This window comes from Neopelma chrysocephalum, unplaced genomic scaffold (genome assembly GCF_003984885.1).
Source record: "Neopelma chrysocephalum unplaced genomic scaffold, ASM398488v2 Primary Assembly neopelma1_24, whole genome shotgun sequence".
In the NCBI taxonomy this organism is placed as follows: Eukaryota; Metazoa; Chordata; class Aves; order Passeriformes; family Pipridae; genus Neopelma; species Neopelma chrysocephalum.
The window spans coordinates 35,936,478-35,961,717 of NW_020897693.1; the positions used below are offsets into that span (position 1 = coordinate 35,936,478).

Consider the following 25,240-nt stretch of genomic DNA (forward strand, 5'->3'; position numbering starts at 1 on the left):
ACCTCTTCTAAGTGACTGGTAAACTGCTGTATGCAGCCTAGACTGTTAGCAAAACTTCTTTATTCAAATTAGCTTGTGAATGGCTCTGTTTCTAATCCAGTTGGATTTCTCACCTCTTCTTGTTGAATATATCTGGACTTTGCATTTACAGTGTAGCTTCTGTTTGGCTGCAGGGATAATGTCATCTCTCTGCTAAAGACAAAGTAGTAATTTTCCCCAATGCCTGGCACACACACAGCAGTCATCTTTTATGTTTTCCCCAACAGTAATTGCTACCTTCTTTCTCTTCTGTTTTTTTGTTTGTTTTTTTTTTTTCCCAGACAAACAGTATTAGAAAGCCTCTAAATGAAACATGTCATTGCTTTCACCTGTAGTTTTGCAGAAAGCCTCTGAAGTTTTAGTTGTTGTGAAACTGTCCATCTCCTGTCACAGATCTCCCTGCTGTGTTAGTTATTGGATAGTGTGACTCTGCCTTCCTACCTTTTTTTTTAACTTTGTAACTAAAGACAGCATAGTATTCACTTTATTAAGATAATTTAATATAAATCTATGATGACAGTGGTTTTCCTTTAATCTGATGGTCTTAAATCACATTTGTGCACATTAATGAATTGACTCTAATAGCTCCCAGTGGAGGAACACAAGAAAAAAGAGATTTCCTTAAGGTTATACAGGGAGTCAGTGTCAAAGTCCCTTCCAGCTGAACCTTTCCTGTTGGCTTTGAGTTAAAATTTTTAGGGAGTTCACTTTGTTGTAACAAAAGATATTTAGTGTGTTAAGAACCTAACATCTCATTCAAATGTCTCAAATTTTACATTTTAATAAGCAAAGAGCACAGAAGAGGACAGAAATAATATTTTTTTCATATAATTTTTTTGGGGTGAGTGTAACAGACATCTCATCTGGATAGGAAGAATTTACAGTTTATAGTTTGTGTATCTGATGAGCTGTCTCTCTTCAATATATAAAATAGAGATGCATGTGAAGTGTTATGTCACTGTCAAAGCACTCAAGTGTCATCAAGGGCAAATATCCATCCTTCTTTACCTTTCTGTTCTGTAAAAAAAAAAGAAAAGGAAATTCTTATCTAGGCACACATACCCAGTTTACTTCCTTATTCCTTCAAATTTTATCTGAACCAAAATTTGTATTATTATGGTAATTAAAATGCTCTTATTTGGGTTTTTTTGAAGGGGAAAAACAGGCTGTTTCTCTTGTTCCAAGACTACTCTAGGCAGCCAGGAAATAACATGTGCAAATGTGTCTCATTGTGATGTGATCACAAGTTAGTGCTGAGGTTTTATTGGGTAGTGTTTTATATTTTCTCTTTTGTCCCATTTTGGGCTATAGTTTAAGTAGAGATAATGTAGCCAAACCTCTGCTTTCTGAACTAGGAGTGTAAATCTAGGGTAAACAACTTGGAAAAAGGAAAAGAAAAGAAAAGTAAAAGAAAGGAAAAGAAAAAAGAGAAAGCCCTACCATACAAGAGTACAAAAGTTGTTACCCCAAATATTGCTGTGACATAGTTGTTCTAAGCAGCAGTGGAAGTCTTTTTTATAGAATAAACTCTGTTCCCTGGGATTGTTGCAAATTTATAGATTTATGACATTATAACAGTTGAATAATTTGTCCCATTTCATGTTACACTTCCATCTGCTGGGACACTTCAGCACAGCAGCATCCCCCCACACTATTATACTTTTGTATTTCCAAGTAGGGTACTGATTCAAGTTCATATATTCCTTCTACATAGAAACTAGTCTGTGGGGACTTGTCTTGAGGCTGTTATTCAGATTGAGCACCCAAAAGCTTGGCCTGGTACCCATTACAGAGGAGGGTTAGGAGCAGAGCAGAGCAGCTGTTGTTGGACTTCCTGGAACAGCTGGATTTGGCCACCACACTTTCATGACCTCAGCCTTGCATCTTCTAATGGCAGGCATCTTCAAGAGCTGAAGTAACAGCAATTATTTTCCTTAGGGGCTTAAGCAGGTCATGAATTTCCTCCTGCAATGAACAGTAGTCAGTCTGAAGTGACAGACCCTGTCCCAGCATACTCTAATATGAACTGATTCTGAGAGGAGAGGTTACAGTGCAGCAGCCAGGTGCTGTGGGGAATTGGTAGTGAGCAATGAAAAATACTTGGAAGGGCAAATACTCATATCTTTTTCAGCACTTGGGAAAAGGGGCTGTAGAGACAAGGAGAGCTGCTCAGCCCAGCAACATTCCCCCCAGCTCCGCTTTCTGTCTGAAAGCTTTGAGAAGTTTATGGAAGAGCATCTAGCAGTATCTAACAGGGAATTAGGCAGGGTGCTTAGAGAAAAAGGATCAGGAGATGGGCTTTCATAATTGAAACAGAAAGATAAGGAAATATATACACAACAGAAGAGTGGCAGAAAGGGAGCTCTGAGAATAGGCTTAGGAGCCAGAGGCTCAAATTTGATTTCTCACATCTTGTTCTGTGGTTAAGTCACATCACTCATCTGTCTGATTTTTCTTATCTGTGTAATGGGGGACGTATTACAGATCTCTGTTTAAGTGGAGGTCTGAGAATTAATAGATGCTGATAGAGTGCTTGGAAGATGAAAAATTCTGGGTATTACCACAGCAAATAGTAACCCCTTTGACTCATTTATGGTCTTATTAACACCAAATGCCTCTTTGGCTTCCTGTCATTTTAACTAAGCCTCCTTCTGATCCTATTAAACACCAGGGGAAAGTTCCTCAGTTAGTGTCAGTTGTCACAGCCCCATTGACTTCAATTATTTCTCTTGCACAACATATTTCATCCGAAGCACTTCAAGTATTTGAGAGATATTGGCCAATTAAGCATCACAACCTCTACGGGAGGTACAGAGTCATACTACAGTTAGAGAAACTTAGAAAAGAAAGGTTAATCAACTTACCCAAGGTCAGGAAGAAAGCATAGCAGACATAAGAAAAATGGAGCAAGAGTTGTGCTCATAATTCTGGACATTGCCTTGGCCAGGTTTTGCTCTGTTTATCAGGGTGGATCTGAAGCCACTGTTCCAAGCTCTGCCTTTTTCAGGTTCTTACTGGTATGAGACAAAGCAGGAACTCGCTTCCTTTTCACGCTCTCATACCCTTTCAGTTTCTATATTTCTCATTTTATTAGAGGCATCGTAGGAAAAGAATTATGGAGACTACATATATAAAGGCTGATTCCTCAGCTAGTATAAATTAGAAAGATTTCCCAAAGGCAATGAGAGTAGGAGCACATATACCTGAGGATCTGGTCCCAAGGGCTTATTTCTGATAGAGTAGGGCTATAAGATACCTAGGGATTTTCAGCCTCCAGTCACTTAGGCAGAGGCTTTCTGTAGCTGCGGGAAGCTAAACTGCCTACTGGTGATTGCTTTTTCAGTATATTGCAAGCCAGGACTTTATCAGCATATGTGCAAATGATTCTCAGTAAGCTGGTTTGTGCCCTTATGCCTGCTAAAAGTCCAAAATGGCCGCATCAAATGGCAGTATTTAGAATAGCTCCAAGTGGAAATACTTCAAATATCCACAGTAACTCTGCTGTTTCTGAGATGGGAATTATGTTTTTTTTCCCAGTGTAAGGAGTGTTTGTGCAACTTCAGCATTTTATTCTGCAAATTTAGATCCTCTTTCAGAGAAACTAGTGAATGCTGTGATAGTAGAGTGTGATGTATAAATAGCCAGCAGACGAACATGAGGAGAGGCAATGAATAACTCACAGATGGAAGAGTTCGAGATCAGTTGAGACATAATGGCAGAGCAGCAGTGCAGAGCTGAGGAGCAGTGCTTAGCTTGGTCAGCACTCAAAGAGAATCCACAAGTGCAGTTCTTAATTGTATTTATAGATTTAAGTCCAAAATCAACTTTTTGTTTGTTTTTTTAAAAATGCAAAACCAACCAAAGCCACCTGCCCTCACCCTGTGAAATTTGCTGTTTTGATGCAGTGCTCATAGCACCCAGCTAGGAAATAATAATATGTTATTTGGTTTTTTAGTTTTTAAAAGCTACAAACAAGTTGAAGAGGAAAGCCTATCACAGCTACGACAAATTAATTGTATTTATAAGCTTAAGATCTTAATTTCCTGAAGCAGCTTTAAATGCAGATAGTGTGCTGTCTTTGGACACTGAGTTAAGGCTGGTTTATATCAATATTCCAGCTAATTCTTATTTAGGTAAAGAATTACTGAATGTGCTGTTTCCATACTTGGGAAAAAAACAACCCTACCTCTGTAAAGCCCATGGAAATACTTATATTGAAGTAAATATATATAGATGTGTTTGTACAAACATTTAAGTAAATGCTGGTCAAACCCAGATCTAAGAACTCATAGGAGCACTGGGAGAAGGGCTGAGGTGTGTGGAAAGGGAAGCAAGAGGAGGATAGAGCAGCTCAGAAACTCAGATTGATTACCTATGTAATTCTCTTTCTGCCCCTCCACACACATGTACTTCAGAACTAGAACTAGTACTTTTTTAAAAAAACACTGCCTAAAATCCTGAACGTTTTTTTTTCTTCATCCTTATGCTAAGATTTAACATTACCTTGGGCTAGACTTTCCTGACCTTGTCACCAAACATATCTTGATATAAAAACACTTGGTCAGGACTCTTACACTTATGAAAAGAGATGAAGCTATGAAAAGGATAAGGCTCCAACCTTCAACTCCAAGCTGGAAAAACTGCTCTTTTACTTCTGCCACATAGAAAGCATGCTCCCTAGGAAAAGGAAAGGGAAATTCACACACTTTAGGTCAGTAGCCACATATGAGCTATGTGTTTGGTCTTCAAGAGAACTTATATCAGGCATATGCTCCCTCTTGGAAATTTCTGTCACCTGTGCTCTCCCATTCCATCTTAGCCTAGATTTTTTCTATTGCCATGGGAAACAGAGGTCTTGATTGGGAGGAGAAGGGAAACCAGCATAAGAGAAATCTGGAAGTTGTCCTATACGCTTGATAAATCCAAACAATGTCTTGGAAAATGTTGCCTGACTATTTGGAGGTGCTAACTGCATAAGAAGGTAATGGTGTACCATGGAATGAGACAAGTCCCTGTCCTCCAAAAAGTGAGCACAGAGTGGCTTCAGATGTTCCCCATCCCCAGCAAATGTGTAAAAGTGCCAGCATCTCTCTTAAGGGGAATAGAGCTAAGAGCAAATACACATTAGAAAGTGCCAAAATATTTTATTGTTAGGTGTAAAACCTGTTTCTATTGACAAGCGCGACAGTCTTTACTGGTCTCTGTTAACAGGACCCTAGGGACTTCCCATTCACTGGAAAAATAAAAAAAACAAGAGAAAACATTTATGTACAAGCTAATACTTTTTGCTACAGCTTGCACAATTTAGCTCAGACTGGCTACAGAACACTGAAAGACTAACTTTACTTTTACATGGCATTTTACAAGTCCAAAATCACTCTTTTTGGAACAGTATCTCGAAGACTTAGAACCACTTGGTCATTCTGAATCCATAGGAATATATTAAATGGATATATATTGTGTGAGTAGATAGGGTCCTACTATCACAAGCCTGGTGGGGTTCTGAGAACACAAAAATAAGACATTTTGGACTGATTAAAGCCAGTGCAACATCACTTCCTCAGCTTCCCCTTGTACAGTCAATGCTTCAGGAGTTAAGTCCTGTACTTATTCATGGAAATTCCCATGAGACCTGACAATCTTCCCATCCTCAAGTAACGGTGGATGTTTGGGAAGGGGGGATCCTTCAGGCCTCGTTTCAGTCCATAACCTGGAAGGAGTATGCTCTTCCACCCTGCCCCCCACCACGTGGCCCCTGGACCCCAAGACGGAGCACTCACCAGACCACCAGGGGAGAGAGGATGAAAGAGAGGGTTTAATTGTGGGAGGGGGCTTATATAGCCCTTGGGGACCAATCACAGGTGAGGGGTCACAATCAAGGTAAGGGGTTTACAGCCAATAAGGGAGGGGTTAACAAGGGACCAATGGAAACACCTTGGAACATCTTCCAGGACACTCTGGCCCGAGAGATAAGGGATTTACAGTGGAGGTATAGGGGAAAACGCAGTGGCTCTGTAAAGAGCCCTCTTAACATGAGTTTAAACAACATTAAAAACTTCTGCTTCATCAGTCCATCTTTGGCAGGACTCTTTCCAAACATCCATTGCTACACTCAAGACCATGAGAGTCAAAATCTTTCTAGTATTCCAGTTGTGGGCTTGTGCAGAGGTATCTCCCTAGGGGGATCCAGGATTGCTTCCAAAAAATACCATTCCTCCCCTTCTACATTTTGGGAAAGAGAAAGACATCAAGACTTGGGTGGCTTGCAGTGGGCTGCTGCCATTTGAAGGGGGCCACCATCTTGAAGTTACTGGCCTCCAATACCTCTTTGTAAAAATTGTAAGGATGCGCCCCTAAAAGAATTTCTGTATGATCATAGGCTCTATAGTAATTCAGGGGTTTTTTTCCTAGCAACATCCTGCTAGAAAGGCTATAGCTAAGGAAGGAACACTTTTCTTCTCCTAAAACAGTTATTTTCATCCTCACAGTGTTTTTACAGGTGTCTATCTACCTATGGTTCAGGATGTCTGTCTAGGTCCTTGCATAGAGAGCTTACAAGAGATTGCTGCTGTGGTTGGCCTCTCCAAAACCGTGGTCTCTTGCATATCCCCATGCCCAGAAGAGGGTATTTAGGAGTTCTGCTGATCATGGCTTGTTCCCTGGTGGATGGGAGTATCCCGTCCATCTTGTGTCTGTTTCAAGTGCTGTTATCAACGTCATACTTGATTAGGTATCAAAGCTTTTGAAAATACACACTGTATGTAGAAACAAGAGGGTGTGATGTGAGGATTTGTGGGTCATGCTGCATGACCTGGTGGGGTATACAGAAGAGGCAAGCATTCTCTCCAAGGGTCATTCTCAGAGGAAATCTCTGGATCTCTCTGTTCAGATAATATTTTTTTGGTCAGGGAGAAAAATGCTATCAGATCTGTGTCACCTGGCTGGTTCAGTGTTTCTTCTGACATTTATGTAATATACAAATATGGTTCTCACTATCACATCTTCCAGCTCTAAAGAAATGTTAAAATGTGTAAAAGCCATGATGTTATCATCATTTTTGATTATAGCATTAAACAGTGTATTAAACCATTCCCTTTGGTGTACAATTCATACCTCTTAGCCTGAAGGTGCATTTCTTATTAAAATGTCTCAGATCCACATATTGTGAAATAATATCCAATGAATTCCCCCTCTTTATTTATGTATTTAAAAGAAGTTGTTAAGGGATTTGGGGAAACAGATGAATTTACTGTCTGTAATAATGTAACATCATAAAAGGTACAGTGCTTATTAGAAGAGTTATTTTCTAAGAGTTTTTTTGGCATTTCATGCAGATTGGTTTTGAAATGAACACTTTTCCAGATGGACTAAAAACTGTCTGAATGTCCCCAGGACAGCATGTTGAGTTGCACATAAGGGGACAGGAGATTTGGAGGGTGATTTAGAAAAGATTGGGCTGCAAGATTTTTTTTTTTCTGCTTCCAGTTAAAATAGCCAAGGTTTACAGAACTAGTAGTTTTGATTACCTCAGTTTAAATGACTTGAAACAGTTTTAAAACTGATTGCAGAGGGTGCTAATCACTCTTTTCCTGAAACTCAGCTGCCTGTAAGTGTTCTCCGTTTAACACCCAAATATTGAGGTACCTAACACCAAACTACAGTAACAAATCAGTCTGGCTGAACAGCTGCAGTGCTAATGTGGAAAGGGGTTAAATAATAGTCATCAGTTGTACTGTCAAACTGGAAGAAACTGCAAGCCCCAGGGGAAAAAAACCCCAGACAATGACAAATGTTCTGTGTTGGTGGATTTGCCTGAAGACTTACTTGCAGAGCTTATATTAACAAGCTTATATCTTGCACCAGTGTGGGACACAGGTAGCCAATTAGCTGTACTGGGAAAAATCACCTTTCTTCTTGGTATAATTTTATCTGTAACTAAGAGATTTTCCTCAGAAAACCTACCTTGTCTACCTTTGCAGAGGTAGGCAAGGGGTGAGTAATTCACCCAGCCAGAGCCATACAGGGTTAACTGCTTGTGTGAGCACTTCCATGATCAGGTTCCAGCAGTGCCCAAACAGCTGAACTGCCTGCTCAGGGCATCATTATGGATTTGTTCCCTGAGTATTTTTGCCCTGAATGATCTGGCCTTTACCAGGCATGTGTGCGGTATGGCAAATGGCTCATTTTTTTTCTCCCCCCCCCTTTTTTTTTTTGCCATTCTATATCCTTCTTTTAAAAATCCCTTCTTTTTATTTAATTTAAAAGTTTAACAAAATAGGATTTTGGCCTGTAAAAGTCTAGACTTCTAGGATGTAGCTGACAGTCTCCTCATCCCATTATCTGTTCTTTTTTTCTTTTGCTTGCTGTTCTTTTTTGGCACTGAAAATGTAATCAAAGTCACTGCAGCCCCAATAGACCTCTACTTGTTGATTAAAATTGAATAAACTAGACAAATTCTGGTGGGAATTGAAGGCATTTATGATGACTACCTGGCATTTTTCTCTGCCCTTTTTTATGTACTTGTCACTGTATTTTCCCACATCAATCTCATAAAACATTCTTTTGCTCATGCTTGAAATATTGATATTATCCTACAGCAAAGATAAAAGCACATCACAGAGCAATATGGCTTGGTGATAGAATTATCTGCAATACACAGAAATCTCTACTGATGTTTAGGGCTGGCATGGTATTAAACACATTACTTTTGCTGACAGGCATTTTCATTTCCTTGCATCATGCAGGTAGGGGAATTTGAAGGAAATCTAGTTTTCTGTTCTAGATTTGTTCAATAAAAAATGTAAAACAGAAATGCCAGTGGATATGGTAGCATCTCTTTAAATCAAAAGGAACTCACCGAAAGTCTAAGTTTCAGAGAAGGCTATGTGTTTTTATGTGTTTATTATATGTTTGTATGGCTGTATTTACAAATTTATCTATCTAAATATTTTATAAATAGCACAAATATTTATATATTTTATATAACCACAATATTTATATAAACAAATAGCTGTTCCCTATATAACGAATCTGAAAGAACTGGGGACAATCCAAAATCAAGCAGTTAAAAATTAGTGTCAGTGAACCTCGTGCCTGTTTGGTCTTTATGATGTGATTTTTTGTAACATCTTTACTCATTATTTCTCCTGTATGACTTTCTCCCCATGCCATGCACAGAAAAAAAAAAAAGAGCTTCTGGAATAAGTTTGGGATCTGTTCTCAAATTGACGGCCTTGTACACAGGATGCCCACTTCGATTTTTTTGAAGTGGGTTGTGTAGCGAATGAGGTGAGGGATTCTAACAAGGGAGGGACACCTCTTTAGCAAAGCATTTTCTTCCTACCCCTCTTTCTTCCCCAGGGTCACACTATGGTGGTTACTAAGTTACTAAGATCATTTTTCCCTCAGGTCACCTCTGAATGATGCATTCCTTGTGTTCCAGTTCCTAACTTCAGATCCTATAGCTTGGATGAAAACAATACTGGGCCCTGAAAGCAGGAATTAAGTCAGCACTTCAAAAGTGTAAGGTGCCATAAGGTGCTAAGCACTCTATGTAATCAGAACTTGCAATCTGAATTTGCACATTCAGTACTAGTGGACATTTTGACTTAATTTCCCTATTCCTGAACTCAAGATTTGTAAAAGGAGCCTATCACGTGAGAAAGGTGTTGTCCAAAATAATTAGTTTTTGCAAAACAGTTCAGTGCTATGCTGAGTGGCACCACAGAAATGCCCCTGTGAAAATAAATTACTCTTCAGAGCAGGATTAGTATAGAATGCAGGAGAAGTGGCCACAAATGAAGCAATGAAGATAAAACATAGGATCAAGTAACAGCATCTTCAATGGTATTTCTGTGCACTGAGTGAGTGAAAGTTCACCAAAAAAGAGTAGTGTGTGATTGTGTGATTAGAGGACGTATAGAAACATACACACATGAAACCCAGGGACTGCTTTTATGCTCTATTTGTGCAGGAATTTATGTCTAGAAATCAACAGTATTAAAAATTAAAATGGTTTCCGTTGGTACGATGGGAGACAATTTGATCAAGTGGCTGGGGCAGATGTGACCCCTACCCCTGTCGAAGGTCTATTTTGTCACTGTCTTGGTCTGTTAAGTTGGAGGTAATTAATGCTTCTTTTCTATGTACTCTCTGGCAGTAAATTCCTTTGGAATAGTTTGATACTGTACATTGTTTAATACAAAATATTCCTTTGTCGTGCACAATATTTGTGTAGTTGTGAATTTTGGAACAGGATTTTTGTATGTTTTCAGCATTATGCATTCACTGTAGAATAAAACTGAGTGTTCTGCTGCTGTACTGAATACGCCCAGAGCTGACCAGAGCATGCTGAGGTTTTTGTACACCTCTTGCTTTAGGGAGAATGGGTCTTCTGCAGTCTAGAAGGCAGTAGCTTTGGAGCACGAGAATGAAGTCTCTTCTCTTGCTACACAGCTGGGTATTCCGCATGAATCTGGCATAAATTATTAACAAGGAAACCCTAATTTTTCTGTAACTGATGAGGGATTTACAAAACTTCTGAAAACTGAGCGGAATATAACCAAATATTTGTTTATGCCAGTATTTGTGTCTGCAATGGAATTTGTTAATAGGCCGAATAAGTGAGCATACAGAAAATGAGATATCACTGGTATCGCATAATAAGGCAGTTTCCCCAAGAAAAGTATAATTTTACCTGAATATCTGGCACAACTGAGACAAAAAAATTGTGCTGATCCCTAACCTTTGCTAGCAGTAGGCCTTCTCATTGCTAGCAAGCTTACTGTATGTGACTTAGTGTAAATGCATATCCCTTGCTTGAGGACACAGTGGAGGTGAATTGTATGTGGGCTGCTGGGTTCACACTGGCCAAGGGTTCTTATAGCTTGTTTTGCAAGGGAACTGCTGAGGTTAGACTACATAGGTTTTTATGTAATTTAGTCTTACCTGCCGGATATGACCTCAACTTTTTTCTCAGGTCTAAGAATTGACAGAAAGAAATCCCAACATTTTCCACTCATCAAAAGGTCAAACATATTTGATCTGGTTAATTCCTAGACGGTAAGAAAATACATGTAATTTTATAGAGCTCCTTTTAGAGCAGAAATACCAAAAGAAGGCCTGTTGTCACCATTTTTGGCTAGACTGGAATGTCCTGTCTTTTGAGTTCTGTGGGAGAAACAGTAACTTTTCTCAAGAAGCACTGAACCAATGTAAAAACTTTTAATCCTGTCCAAAAAGAACAAGCCAGATTATCTCCAGCCATCCTCTTGAACATGCCAGCCATTAAGCCAACATACGAATATATAAATATCTACATAGAAACACACCCCATAAGTGAAGATTGATCGTTTGCAGTGGAGTTACATTACCTTTTACATTACTGCTTGGTCTCGGTAATGTTCAGGTCAGTGCTATTGAGCGTGTTTCTTTGTGTGGCAATTTACGTCGTGTGCAGGGCTCCGGGGCACAGCATGGGGGATCATAGGGCTGTAAGTTGTGCAAAGCCTCTGTGTGCATCCATCATTTTCAAGGCAGCAGGGAAGATCATTCTTTTTGCCAGGCTTTAGCTGTGGAGCTTGGATGTGCCTCCTCCCGTTCGGAGCTCCTGTTGGACTGCCGCACAGGGAATATTCCGCATTCAGTGCATCCATTCTGCAGCTGCCTGGCAGAGCACCAAGCTTGCAAGAGGGCACAAGAGAAAGCATAACCCTGTTTAAAACTATTCAGGCTCATCAGCAGACTGTGGTATTGCAGAAGAGGAGAGGTGACATAGTTTCATAGTTTGTCCTTATGCAAATAAGGTGCCAGCAGCAAGAGTGAAAGGAACTATTTCCTAAAATTGAGAAATGCTGCAAGCAGCAAGGTAAAGCAATGGGGTTATGCATGTACTACTCATGTTCCTTGTCCCATTGCACCTCATGAAACATGGAGACAAGGAAGTTGGATCAGGGGTTGGACTTGATGATCTTGGAGGTCTCTTCCAACCCTACCTATTCTATGATTCTATGATTAGAAAAAAACAAAAGGGAAAGAGGCAGGAGAGGGGAGACCAAGGAAGTAAGTCAGATTCCCAGGAAGATGATTAGCTTTAGGAAAGCTAAGGCAATGTAAGGGAAAGCACTGTTGCCCACCCAAGTTTACCTAGATGAGAAGGCTAATAACTAGCAGTGGGGCCAAAAAACAACTCTACTTTAGCTTTTCATTTTCTCACTCCAAAGGCAAATAAATGCATATTTAAATGATCACAGCAGTTAAAAACTGCTCCAGTGAAGTAACATTCTGTTACATCTGCCTAGCAAACACCTGGGTTTGCCTCTGCAGAACAAGAGATTTTTAAATGTTCACTGATCAAGAATTCTGGTTGGTGTTTAAATGTGAAATGCTTTTTTATTGCTAGTGCATAATTTAATTTGAGGCCACTTGTGGTTGATGTGTGTCTAAAAATCTGATCTCCTGCAGGCACATGGTGTCATTGTATCTGCTCATTTAATTTTTCTGAAAAGAAATTTTCTATCTACTACAGATTAAAGCAGCCCTGCACCCCCCACTTTTCCTCTCTCCTTACTCAAATCCAAAAGAAAAAAGCAAATAAAAGAAACACTACTATATTTAAAAAAAAAAAAAATTAAAAAATCACTCCTGTTGCGTGTGAGGGGCCAGCTCTGAGATTTAGACTTCAGAGGATGGTACTTTTACTAGTCTGAGCTTCTGGATTCTTCCTGGAATGGAAAGGCCCACATTTCTGCTTGTAAAAAGGCAGGACTGTGGCAGATGGTGAAAAAGGAGAATTACTTTTGTGAGACTTCATTTTTTTCCAGTATAGAAGGTCTCTCTTGAGTTGGGTGTTGGAAGGAGGCTGAGAATGGGTCAGGTTGCAGTGGAATCACATGCACAGGTAGCTTGCAGAAGGTTCCTTTGCAGTGTGTCCAAGGTTCCCCTTCTGTGATGTCAGGTCTCTTAAATTCAGTGTCTGACTCTGCTCTTATGGGTTGAGTTATAGCAGTCCTGTGGATTATACGCGTTTCCTGTGTTCTTGTAGATTATACAATGACTTGAAGAGTAAGTTTTTTTTTATTAAATGCCATCGCATTTTGGGACTGCACATCTCACTTGACAGTGGTGCAGGACAATGTAATGCATTAATTCAGTTCTGCTCCTACTGGTGCATAGTAACATCATCTTGCAGCATGTTTTGTTGAACAGGCTACATGATGTGATAATTTCTTTGAGCCCTATGCTTGGCTGCAGAACAAAATGGGATGCTTCTCCTGACATCTTTCTGGTAAGACCAGAAATGCAATCTGTAGTCCAGAGCTTTTTAAGTGAGAACACCAAGGAATGAGCCAGACTGAGGAGATAGGAGTGACCTTTGGGATGATGAAATGACCAGGTTGGTTGTTCTAAAAGGGAAGTAGCTGATTCATTGAGGCCACTAAGCACAGTTGGAATATGCAGTTCTTCCTAATTCTCCACTTTGTAGACTAGCCAGTGCTGTCTGCCCTCATCTGTTACCACACAGGTCCCATAATGACTGACCATATCACCCATCTTTCTCAGCATGCCATTTCTACCAGAGTCATATCTACATGAGCACCAGTGTGGAAGCTTGAGCTGTTACCACTCACCCCTTTTAAATTAAGTTGTTGTAGTGGCCCTGTCTGTGGCAGGTCTAATGTTTTGCCTCGGCACTGCCTTTTCCATGGCGGTGCTGCAGTTGCTGGGGTCAGAGCTCTTGAGGAATAGTCAGTCTTTTGGTTCATGCTAATAGAAAAGCAATGCATATGCTTCAAATGCATTAAAAAAAAAAAGTGAGAGAGCATTTATGTTCTGTCACAGAAGGCCCCTTAGGTCTGCTAATGCCCTAGTTAGAAGAGTTTTCATCCTTGTATTTACCCAAGTATTTACCCTTCTTCCTGGCTTCCATGAGCAAAGCTGTACCATGCGCTATGGTGTGTGATGCTCCAGGAGAACACTAGGAGCTCTGCTGTGGGTCCTTACAGTTGGCTGACCCTGGAAATGGTGAAAGGCAGTGGTCTGCCTTTTTTAAAAAAAAAAAAACAACAAACAAAAAACAAACCCCAAAACCCTGACACCAAACCAGAAAAAGAAAAAAGAGCAACCTATTTTAGATATGGGAGAGAAAAACATTTGGAAAGCTTTTCACTTAACAAGGGTCTTCTGTGACATTTAGACGCATTTATACAAGTTAAAAAGGAATTTGGCACCTTCCCACCTCACTCATCAGGCTTAGAAGAGAGAAAGCAACTAAAAAGATGACTTGATATGTTGCTTTGTTTTGTTCACATAAAGTGTTGTGCCCGTTGATGCTGGCTGAGTACTATTACAGCCCACAAAGAGCCTTGACAGAGGAGTCATATTCAGTCACATCCAGGGCTTGCTTTCTAATGAGGAAAGATAATTATCGTGCCAATCTCTGATCGCCTTTTACAAGGCACATTTAATCTGAGGGAAGATAGGAGCATCTTTTGTCTCGTACAGACTTGAGAGCAAGGCCAGCAGGTGTAACAGAGTAATCACTCTGAAGGATTTGTTCATTATTTCCCAGAAAGAGGGGAAAAGTCTTCATGTCACTGTCTCTTCTGTTTTCCCTGCTCTTGACTTCAACTTGTGCAGTTTGATTGTGGTGGCCCCTCTTCTCCAAGTACCTTATATCCTATCAAAAGCTCACTTGACAAGCATTTATTACTAGTTAGACAGCCAAGTAGTCTCCCTCCATTCCCTGCCTCTTTCTCTTTAGAAGAGAAAATTTGCACTGTGTTTTGATGGGAACATGATGATGTGCCGTGTGCTCTGAGGTACCTACTCCCTTGGCTGTAGAGCAGTGTGGCCATGGTTGTATGCTTGCATACATTTTTGTACATTATAAATGACCTCCACAAATGTGCATACTGCCTATCTGGGTTCATATGCATGAGTGTGTGTGTGTCTTTTCTTTGAAACACTCAGATGCCCATTCCAGGGGAGTATAGAGATGAGCATATGCTCTGGGAGATGTTGACTTTTACATACTTGAGTGCATGCATGTCTACAAATGTATGGCTTCTGATTATATGGGAACCCAAAGACTACAGGGCCAGCTGTAACTTTGAGAATTGTCTTGAGAATTCTTTTGTGTCTTTTTCTTACTAGTAACAAATTAATGGAATTCCTGGTTTTTCACACTTCATAACATGGATTATCTCACTGATCCTGTTTGCCAGGTGGTCCCACATTCACACCAGAGGGCTTGCCACTGGGTTAAGTGGCTCTGGATAGCACTCTATAAATTGATTTTCCCTCGGGGAAAAAGGCAAAAAGAACTAGATGGTGAAATACAGCAGTTTTAGGGAATTGCATCTTTTAGGACAAGGTATTTGGATTCTCAAGCAACTTGGTCAGATATAGAAGCTTGGAAACAGCTCCAGCTAATGCATGAAGTGTAATGTCAATAAGATTTAATTTATTTTATCTTTTACATTACAGTCAGTTCTTTTATAACATCTCAGTGGAGGTTTTTTCCGACATGACATAGGTTTCTGCAGTGGAGGTGCACACTGAACGTGAAGACAACTGGTGGGACAGTTGTGCTTTAGACGCTGGGGAAGTGAGTTATGAATGTTACCTGGATGTTACTTGGATTACTTCAAGATCAGTAGTGGAAAAGTTGGTAGGATTCACTTGCTGGCTTAGCTATGAGCATTGACAACTCATTGCAGGAAATGGAAGGGTACAAACCTCACAAGCCTTCAGTTTTATGATACCTGCAGTTTATAACTGCATTGGTTTAAATATGGTTCAAGATCTTATCCTTGTATAATACTAGCTTAAGACCAGTATATCTTGATCCCATAGTCCACTGAATAGCAATTTTTCTTGGATTGTAGCAAGGTCCAGCAATGTGGAAGAGAAACACTGACCTCTTTAGATTCATTCACAGTATCCCTGGCAACACATATTTCTCTAAACACAGGATGAGAGACCAAAATCACACTATTGGCTCTGAGGGGAGAAAACTGTGAGTAAATCTTATTGATCCATATCCCAGTGTCCAGCTGCTGAAACAACTGTTGAAACAGGTGTGTCTAATTTTAGCTTTTGAAACAGTTCGGCAAAGTGTTGGCCGTGTTTCAGTAACTTTTGCTTACAGAGAAGGCAGGTGGCATTCTCTGAACATGCTGCTATTGAATTAGAGAGACCTATTAATATCAGTGAGTCAACTTAACTTAATTCTCTCAACCTGCTAATGAGCATTTTGGAAAGGATTGGAGAAGAATGACAGGGTACCTTGAATAAACCAAAAGGGAAAGAGATTGCAGTGTGTGTTTTCTAGCAACAGCAATTTAATCAGTTTAGATGCATCTGTGCTACCTGTCACTTTGCTGGCTGTTTGTATTTCTTTCGTCTGGGTGACCTGAGGCATGTATGTCCTAAATGTATTTTTTGAATGAAGTAAAGATTACACATGAACATGAATAGATTGGCATGTGTGTGAGAGAGAATGTTAAAAAAGCCAACAACAAACCTGCTCTGAGTGATTTGTGGTTTTTGTTGCAAAATCAATTATTCAAAATTGAGGTGTGCTGGAAAACCATGTAACATCTTCCCCTTTCTGCATTCCTTTCATTCTTTTAATTATAGGATCAGAATCATGTTATTGTGGATTCCCTATTTGTTAGTGAGACAGAAACAATCATCGAGTGAAACACATTTGTATAATTAGAAAATTCTGTAGTTTGGGAAACTCCTCTTTTAATTGAAATAAAAGTTAAAATGTCTGTTGAATAATGAAGAGGAAAGCAGGGAATTAGTAATTAAAGAACTCAAATGCCCCAAGTTGTGTTCCTAGCTCTGCAGCAGGGTTCTAGAGTGATACATTTTTCATAAAACCAGTATGTTATAGAAGTGAGTGCAGAAATAATTGATTGTTATCAGTGTATACTTTTATATTGATTTCTTTGTGTACCCGAGAACAATGGCTTTGAAAGCTGGTCGCTATGTGTAGTGGACTGTGAATGCCTCTCAGAAAAAAAAACCTGTTGGAAAGAAGAAGAGGGGGTAGAGAGAAGATATTTTAAAAATGAAGCATTTTGTCATGTTCTTTAGCAGCATCTGATTGTGCTAAGGAGGGTATAAGTAGTATCCAGCTCCTCCAGATGTCAGCTATTTAGAGAGACACACACCAGAAGTTCTGTGGACAACAAATGACTGAATCCCACACAGGATGCTCTTCTTGGCAAGAGAAGAAATGGGAGTGAGTGGGTGAGCCTGTGTGTGTTACTGTGCAGGATGGGATAGGCAATTACAAAAATGGGAGATAAGGAGAAAAATGAAGATGGATGAAGGTAAAAATACCTGCTAAATGCCACTGTCCTACTTGGATGGTGTGGAATTGTTGCCTGGTTGTCTCAGTGCTTTGTCTAGTCTGATTTTAACCCTATAAACTATTTCACCATGATTTAGGTAACCTAAGCTATGAAAAACTCTGTATAAACATCTGGATATGTATAATTTTCAGTGTGTAACTAGCGAACTAAGAAAACCCAATAATGAGAGTGATTTGTTGCAATACAGCTTGCTGGGGAAAAAACCCAACCCAAACCAAATTAGATCATCCTCTGTTGAAAGCAGAAGCTTTTCATAGTTTTATTTCTTTAGATGAAAATTTTGTGAATAAGTTCTTTAAAGCTCAGTAGTATTTCTGGGGATGGGTAAAAGAGTTTAATAGAACCCACAAATAATGAGATGGCTTTGGGGCTTCCCTCAGAGGCCACCCATTTCCTCAACGGAAACACGCTGTCATACTAGTTTTGAAATTTACTTTTGTGCAATATCTTCCTCCTACTTCAACCTGCGTTAGATAATTTATTTCTCTCTCTCATGCGATTTCTATTCAGTGGTTGGCTGTGATACCAAAGGGATGTTTGCAGGTGGGGAAGAGAAGCAGTTTCCCTGCCTTTAAGCTCTAGCTGGTCTAGGTCCTATTGTCAGTGCTAGGTGAGATCTCCCATTTCTAGTGGAGAGTAATGCTTGATCAAAGTGGCACAGAATTATTCACCTTTGAAGGATTCCTTCTGGTGCTGCTATTTCTGTGACCCTTTAACTAACACATGCTTCATTAGCATATGTACGTGGTACAGATCTAAGATGCTGAATTACTCAACTCTTATACCACAGTCTTTGGTTCTGGTACTCCCTTTACAAAAGGTTTCTTGCAATACAGCCCATAGTGAGAAGCCAGCATCCTGCAACTTCAGCTGTTGCACTGGCTGAGACCATACTGTACTAGTGTGGAAATACAGTGTTATTTTAGTCTGTTTTTCTGGGGAAATGATGCTTCTGCAATTGCTCTGTCTGGCCATTGCCCCTTTGGTTGCCTGGCCAGCTGCCACCACATTTGACAGCAGCACTGAAGCCCCAGAGATACTGAATTCCTCCAGAATCTGTTCTTCAACCCTGCTGAGGCATGAGGGCTGGTCCACCAGCTGATAGGCTTGCGGCTTGCAGCTCCAAACCTGCCACAACACAGACTGCTGTTTCCTCACCCAAAGCAAGACATGAGAAGGAAAAGAAATGAAAGGTGTTACAGCAGGGTAAGGAAATATGACAAAAATCTGAGCACATCAGAGGAGGGAGTGTGAGAGAATGCAGGGAGGAACCGAGGGTCATGTGGTGACATTATGGTGAATAGGGGAGGCCACACATGGCACAACAAGGGAAACATAAAGCCTCATTTCCTACTTGCTTATTTCTGTAGTTCTGCTTCTTGTAGAACAAATATTTGTTCAGGTAGCTAGGAATATCAGATGCCCTCTTTCTATCTGCCTGCTGCTACATTTCAGGTGATAACATCTAGGGGCTGGTAGTGGATAAGTAGCATCTGAAAAGGTGTTATAAGTAGCGAGAAAAGGTGTTATACAGAGCACCTGTATATCTGTTTATTCTGTTGATCACACACTGCTTTCTGCCTCTTCAGATTTTTTTGGTAGCTTGTGCTGTCAGAGAATAGCTACCGTCAGATTTCTCTGCAGGAGGAGACCAGAAGGAGATGCAGAGATGAAGACAGCAACAAAATTACTCACGGTTAATCATTCTGAAGACCACTCACATTTCCTTCTCCCTCACAGTACCTTACCATGATTCGGACAGTACCCTGGACAAGTCAATGACAGACTGTATGTTGCCATCCTGACTGATCATTTTTGGTGACTGATGAAAAGGAGAGGGGGCGAAACTTGGCATCTAATTAAAACTATGCAGACCTAGTTATAACTTAAGGGGTGACTTAAAGAATGAATTGGTCCAGAGTGCAGATGGCTTTTGTATGACCAACCCAAAGTTCAGAAGGAAGAAATAAAAAAGTGTGGTTCCTCAAGTGAGCTCCCTCTATGGGTTATGCAGGAATTTCCCTATTTTCACTTTTTTATTGTTTCTTCTGTAGTTATCCCTGGCCAATGGTCTGATTAAGAGATAAAGAGGCTACAGAGGAGAGAGAGAACCAGAAACGTGCACGTGTGTGTATGCACCTGTGTTTGTGTGCACCTGACAACTTTAAACATAATCCCTGCTTCCCTATCATTAGCTTTTCCCTTGGCACTCTACAATGAGTTACTGGAGTTTCCTGTCAGTCCTGTCCAATAAATAGGACATCCATGTTGGTAGCAGTTTATGCCTTGTCTGTTGTATACAGCCTATCAGTGAGGGAGAATGCTACTCCGTCCCCTTCTTTGTTTCCATGCCCCAATTTTCACTGCTGTCTGGTGCTTAAAGCCCTTGTACTCCTGATAACTGCACTTGCTCTGGTGGTAGCATTTGCAGCTCCAGTGGGATTTTGTTGCTGCTGGGTGCCTCCCTCTATATGAATTCCCTCTCATTTTGCTCAAAGGCAAGGATGCTGGGTAAAGGGAAGTGTTTTGTTTGAGGAAGCAGGCTTTTTGCATCCATGTGACTAGTACAAACACTCTTTGAATCACAGGTGAGTTGGAGGATTTGGCAAGACAAGGAAACTGCTGGTGTCACGGAAGACCTGCAGCGTTGGAGAAGCTTGTGTGGGTGGAGTTTGAGACCCTGGGGAATGATAGGAGAGTGAGGTGCTTCAAAAGGATAGAGGTGTTTTTAAAGCAGTTCATGCTCCTTATATTTATTCTCACTATTATGCTTTTGTTGAGCTTCTTTGCTGGAGACCAAGTGTCCCAGTAAGGTCTCTGATCAGTTGCTGCAAATGGATCTGGAGTGTATTCTGCTTTCATCGGTTTGACTTTTTTTTATGTGGGTGTGTTGTATGCCTTGAAGCCAGGGCCTCTCCTCAGTAGTATTAAATATATCAGCAGGAAACAGGTAGTTGGTGCTGTACAACTACTCATCCCAGTGTAATGCTACAGTGACTTAAGCTGAATTTTCTGAAAGTTGCAAAACTTTTTAAAATCTAAGTGCAAAAGACCTGGGAGCCTGCAAACAAGAGCTTTGCCACATATTTCATGTTATAGAATGTAAAACTGGAAGTAGCTACCAGGGTGCTAATATGAGCCCTTCTTCTATGCAAATATTGCCAAGGAGTATCACCAATAAGATACATGAAATAATTGTTCTTGTGTATGCAGTGCTCGTGAGACTCCATCCACTGCAACCAGTCTGGGGAATGGCACTTCAGGAAAAATGTAGATATTTGGAAAACGTCTCTGGGAAACCAGCAATAATGAGCACAGTCAAAACACCATAGATCTCTAAGGAACAATATAGCTAATGTCCTTGTCTAGGGAGAAGTGACATAGCAGAAGTCTTCAAATATATAAATGGTATCTGTGAAGAGGAAGGAAATAATCTTTCTTCTATGATAGGGCAAGAAATAACAGACTGCAGTATTGCAACTGAAAATGTATGTGTATATATTGTTGGGGAATTACAGATTGCTAGGAAGGGAATGTTTAGAATACTGGTAAACCAGACCAGTTTTAAACTTTAAAACAAAACTTTACTGAACTCATTAAGTAGCAACAGACTTTATGCTAATGGTTAATTCTCAGTCGTTATCATTAATTATTGCTTTATATACAAAACTGTTATTCTTTAATATTTATGTCCTAAATTACCTGTGACTGTACAGTGCCCCAGAGCTGATTCTTTAGAGTTAGAACTGACAGCTACCATACTTGATGGATTTAGCTGCAGAAGAAGAGGTGAGACACAGAGAAGGATGATAGAAGTTGGAAGTGATGCTGGCTTGTTGTCTTCCATATCCAATTTCCCTTTTCATACTAGATACTTTAGTGCTATTTTCAATCTCCCAAAAATGGGATCTTCAGCTGCTAACGGTGCTGCTTCTCTTGTTCTTTTTTCCCCAGACATGCTTTATGTGTGCTTAGCAGGATGCCCTGTGTGTTTGCATCCCTTAAGCTTATCTTGTCCTTTGTTGCAACTTTTTGTTACTTGGATGCCTCTTATGAGCAACTGTGTCTTATTTGCCTGTTTGATGGTCATGTTGCTCACATACTTAGTGAAATGCTTATATATACCATCACAGTGTTGCAATATATTATATACTACTGTTAGTTACAATATTTTAGTATGTTTATATCTGGGCACAAGGAAAGCTAGTATTAATTATATCCTGATTAATGAATTTGTAATTTATAGGTGTCATCAGCAAATTCTTTGACTATGGCAGATTTGTGAGAAGGAAAAAAAATTCTGTTGATAAAGTTGAACACTGGTGTATATTGCTTTTAGAGCATTGATTCTTCATCATTGCAACTTAGACAACATCACCAAGAGTGTTGTAGGTAAAGTTTATACTACATTGGTGCAGAGAGATGGACTACATAGCCTCTTAAGGTACCTGGCTGTCTTGTCTCTTATGAGCCTAGTTACTTGGAGGGGAAACTTCATTTGTAGTTGAGAGCAATTGGACTGTATATTGTGTACCACCCTGTAGGTTGTGTAGCACAGGCACCATATGTAAAAATGGCTGTCTTCTTTGGGTGAGGAGAAGACTATCTAACAGTTTTATTGTTTGTTATGCCTTAGCCAGTAATGGTTTGATACAGACCATCAGCATGGGCTCTGTCAGGGTTAAAAGCAGAAGAACTGTTACCCCCAGTGTCGTCTTTTGTCCTTCCAATTTTTAGCTTTGGCTGCTCTGACCTTCTTTTTCTCTCCTCTTCTGCACACTGACAGGGTATACATCTTAGGAAATTACACCTACCACCAGCTCCCACGCAAGGAGGCTTGGCCACTGGAATCACTTTGGTTTTTGTCTGCTGATGAGACACTTGGGTCATTGAAAGATTTTCCCCCCTATATCTTTTTTAGCTTTTCTTATAGTTCTTTTTTTTTTTCGGTGGTTGGGTGACCACAGCAAACACCAGTCACCTGGCAGTTATTGCTGTGAGTTGAACCGGTGATTAAAAGCAAAAGCTGGGCAAGATGATAGATGGAAGAGAGAAGAGAAGCAGAGGGGAGCCTGTGCACAGTGTGTATTAGAGAACTCGCTTTTCATTAGCACAGAAGTCAGTTTAAAGGAGCAAAAGCAACAGTTTTTCCAGCTTTTCCTTTCTGTGTCAGACAAGATTTCTTTGAGTGCAAAAGGAAAATAAAAGTCTTCTTTCTGCTTTCATGGGTAAAATTAAAATAGTTCCCTATTTATCTCAGCAGATATTTTAGCCCTGTCTTTTTCCATCTCTTTCTACTTTAGCCTTTCAGGTGCTATTTAAATTTTAGAACTCAGAACTCTTAAAAAATAGCTTCCTAGCTGTTTTCTTCCACACTAAGAATTCATGACACAAATGTTATTTCTGCAGTGCTAATATTTACCACTAGTGTGTAAGGTGCTGGACTGGCAGACCTTGGAGATATAAATCTAGATCTGCAGAATAGGTACAGCCAAAATTACAGTAGGCAACATATCCTCCTCTGTGATCTGCCAGTGCATCTAACCTCAAGCTGCTGTGAGAGTCACTGAAGGCAAGGGATTGCAGCAGTGTGTTATCCCAGGCAAGGCTCACACCTAGGCTGGAAACAGGCTGTTCGCCTTCACCCTAGACTTGCCAACACTGATTCCAAAAATAGGGAGGGCAAGGTACACATATCTTTTTGTTTCCATAGGCATTGTAGCTACTTGCATACATAATATCAGTTACTAGGAGTTAAGCTAGAGGTGAATTTGGCTCAACATACAATCAGGCTAATCACAGAGCTTTAAGAGGGGGCTGTTATGAATGATGGAAATTAGTTCTCAGCACGTGCTAAAGGTCACTACATTTTATACTGGCATCCTTAATGAAACACAGGTAGTAGAGGTACAGAAGTGTGAATTCTGTGACAGAAACATCAGAAAATTAAACTGTTGGGCTCTTTTCCTTCACTGGTGATTCAGTAATTATCTAAGGTCAAACAGTGGGTAACCCTGATTTTTTCAAACTTGGCCAGTCTTCTGGTTCCTCTAATCTTCCTGAGTCTGAACAAACATTTGATAAAAGTCATATTGCCTAAAGTGATACAAGAAGTGGAAGCAAGTTCTGTTTCTCTGCCTGACAAGCTTTGAGCAGCTGCCATTGAGCCCAGCTTCTACTGAGAGTAAAAGAGATAGATGCAGTTCCAGCCTTCCTGGAGGAAAAAGCTGTGCAGCCACACAGGATCAGTTTTCTCATGTGAGACAAGAGTCTGCCTGTCAGCAGAGCTTGCTTAGGCCACTTTGATAAAGTACCCATGGGGGGAAGGGACTAAAGGGTTTGTGAGACAAAAGGGAGACTTGAATAACAGAGCCTCCTCATGTTGACTGAAATAAATTAAACCTAGGCATCCTTTAGTTAACACAAAGCCCATTCATAATTACTGATCTAGTAGAGGGTCTGAAACGTGAGAAGGACCTTGTCCTAATTTCTGAGGCAGCTTTAGGAGAGAGGATGCTTGCTGGTGTCCTATGCAAGTAGTCAGGGGTATCTCTGCAGCACATTCAGTGAAGGAGAATTCCCAAGGATGAAGGAATGAACGACAACTCTCAAGCTCAGGACTGAAAGCAGTTGGACCAGACACTCCTGTGTGAAGGCACTGTTGCCAGTATATAAGCCTTTGCATTCTCTTAGGTTCACAGACTAGCAGACTGGCCAAAAAAAGGTTCTGTTTGCTCGTAAAGCTGTTCTGACATATGTTGGCTCATGCGTTTCCAGCAAGTCTGTAAGCTCTCCGGGGAAGGGAGAGCTTGTGTTAGTTTGTGTAGTGCTGAGTACACCGGATTGTCTTTTATAAATTATCTAGCAAACAAGGGCAATTCTAACATGTTATTGTCAGTTTGCACTAGCAAATTCTGACATTGCCTCTTTGCCAATTATAATTGATTAATGCTTTGCGAAATGAGATATGTTACTACATTTGCGTGCCCACCCACTGATTCTTGCTTGTTTCCACCAACACAGGACTCTAGGTGTGTCAGAAAAGTCAGAACTTTACAAGATTTTTGGCCCTTAAATTGGGTGCTTGATAAAACAGAATTTGTGTCCCCGTGGTTACTGTTGCTTTTGGCTAACTTACTGCTAGTCTAGGCTAACTGGTTGTAATCAGCTTGCATTTCTCTTCTCACAAATGAACATCAAGGGTCAGATCTCCCTTCACTGATGTCAGTCTACTGGCTCTGTTGAGTTTATTCACCCTGACACAAATGAGAACAACACTAGGCTCCAAAGCTTCTGTATTAGTTGCTTGTGGCAATCGGTGGAGCTGAGCAGAAAAGAGAGTAAGACCTGCTCTATGTTACTGGTAACGTCTAAGGCATATGCCTCAACTTTTGTAGGTAACTGGACTTAGGGTTGCTAAAGAAAAGCGCAGAAGCCGTGAGAATAGATGGCGCTTTTTTCCCCCCAAAGATATGGAATAAAACTGAGAACTATAGAGACTGCAGCGAGTTGGTTATACACAGAAAAAGTACTGCATAGCAGCAGCTGCGTGCATGGTTTTCAGCCCTGTCCTGGAGCAACCCTTCCCTTTCGCTCTGGATGAGCAAACACCGATAATTCTTTGGTGCTGCTGGGTCTTGCCTCTTGAGGCTGCCTGCAGAGAAGCAGTGATGACAAGGACAGTGGGGCACCAGGGACTAGTCTTGGAGCAGTTAATTCTGCTGGCAGTGCTGAGGAACTTACCAGTTTTTTGGTCACTGCTGTCCCCAGTAGTATTTTAAGGAACCTTGCTAAAGACAAAGGTGTCTATATGC

General features: G+C 40.5%; 1 protein-coding gene and 1 long non-coding RNA gene across 25 annotated transcripts in view; one reads left to right on the top strand and one right to left on the bottom strand.

Moving 5' to 3' along the window:
- The window catches only part of NRXN3 (neurexin 3), a 1,019,488-nt gene that overhangs the window by 617,484 nt on the left and 376,764 nt on the right, over positions 1-25,240 (top strand). The window lies entirely within an intron of this gene.
- Positions 1,740-12,950, bottom strand: LOC113962094. Its single transcript, XR_003532442.1, has 4 exons — positions 12,835-12,950; positions 10,987-11,093; positions 4,658-4,716; positions 1,740-1,949 (listed from the first exon to the last, which is right to left on the bottom strand). It is a non-coding gene; the product is annotated as an uncharacterized LOC113962094 (long non-coding RNA).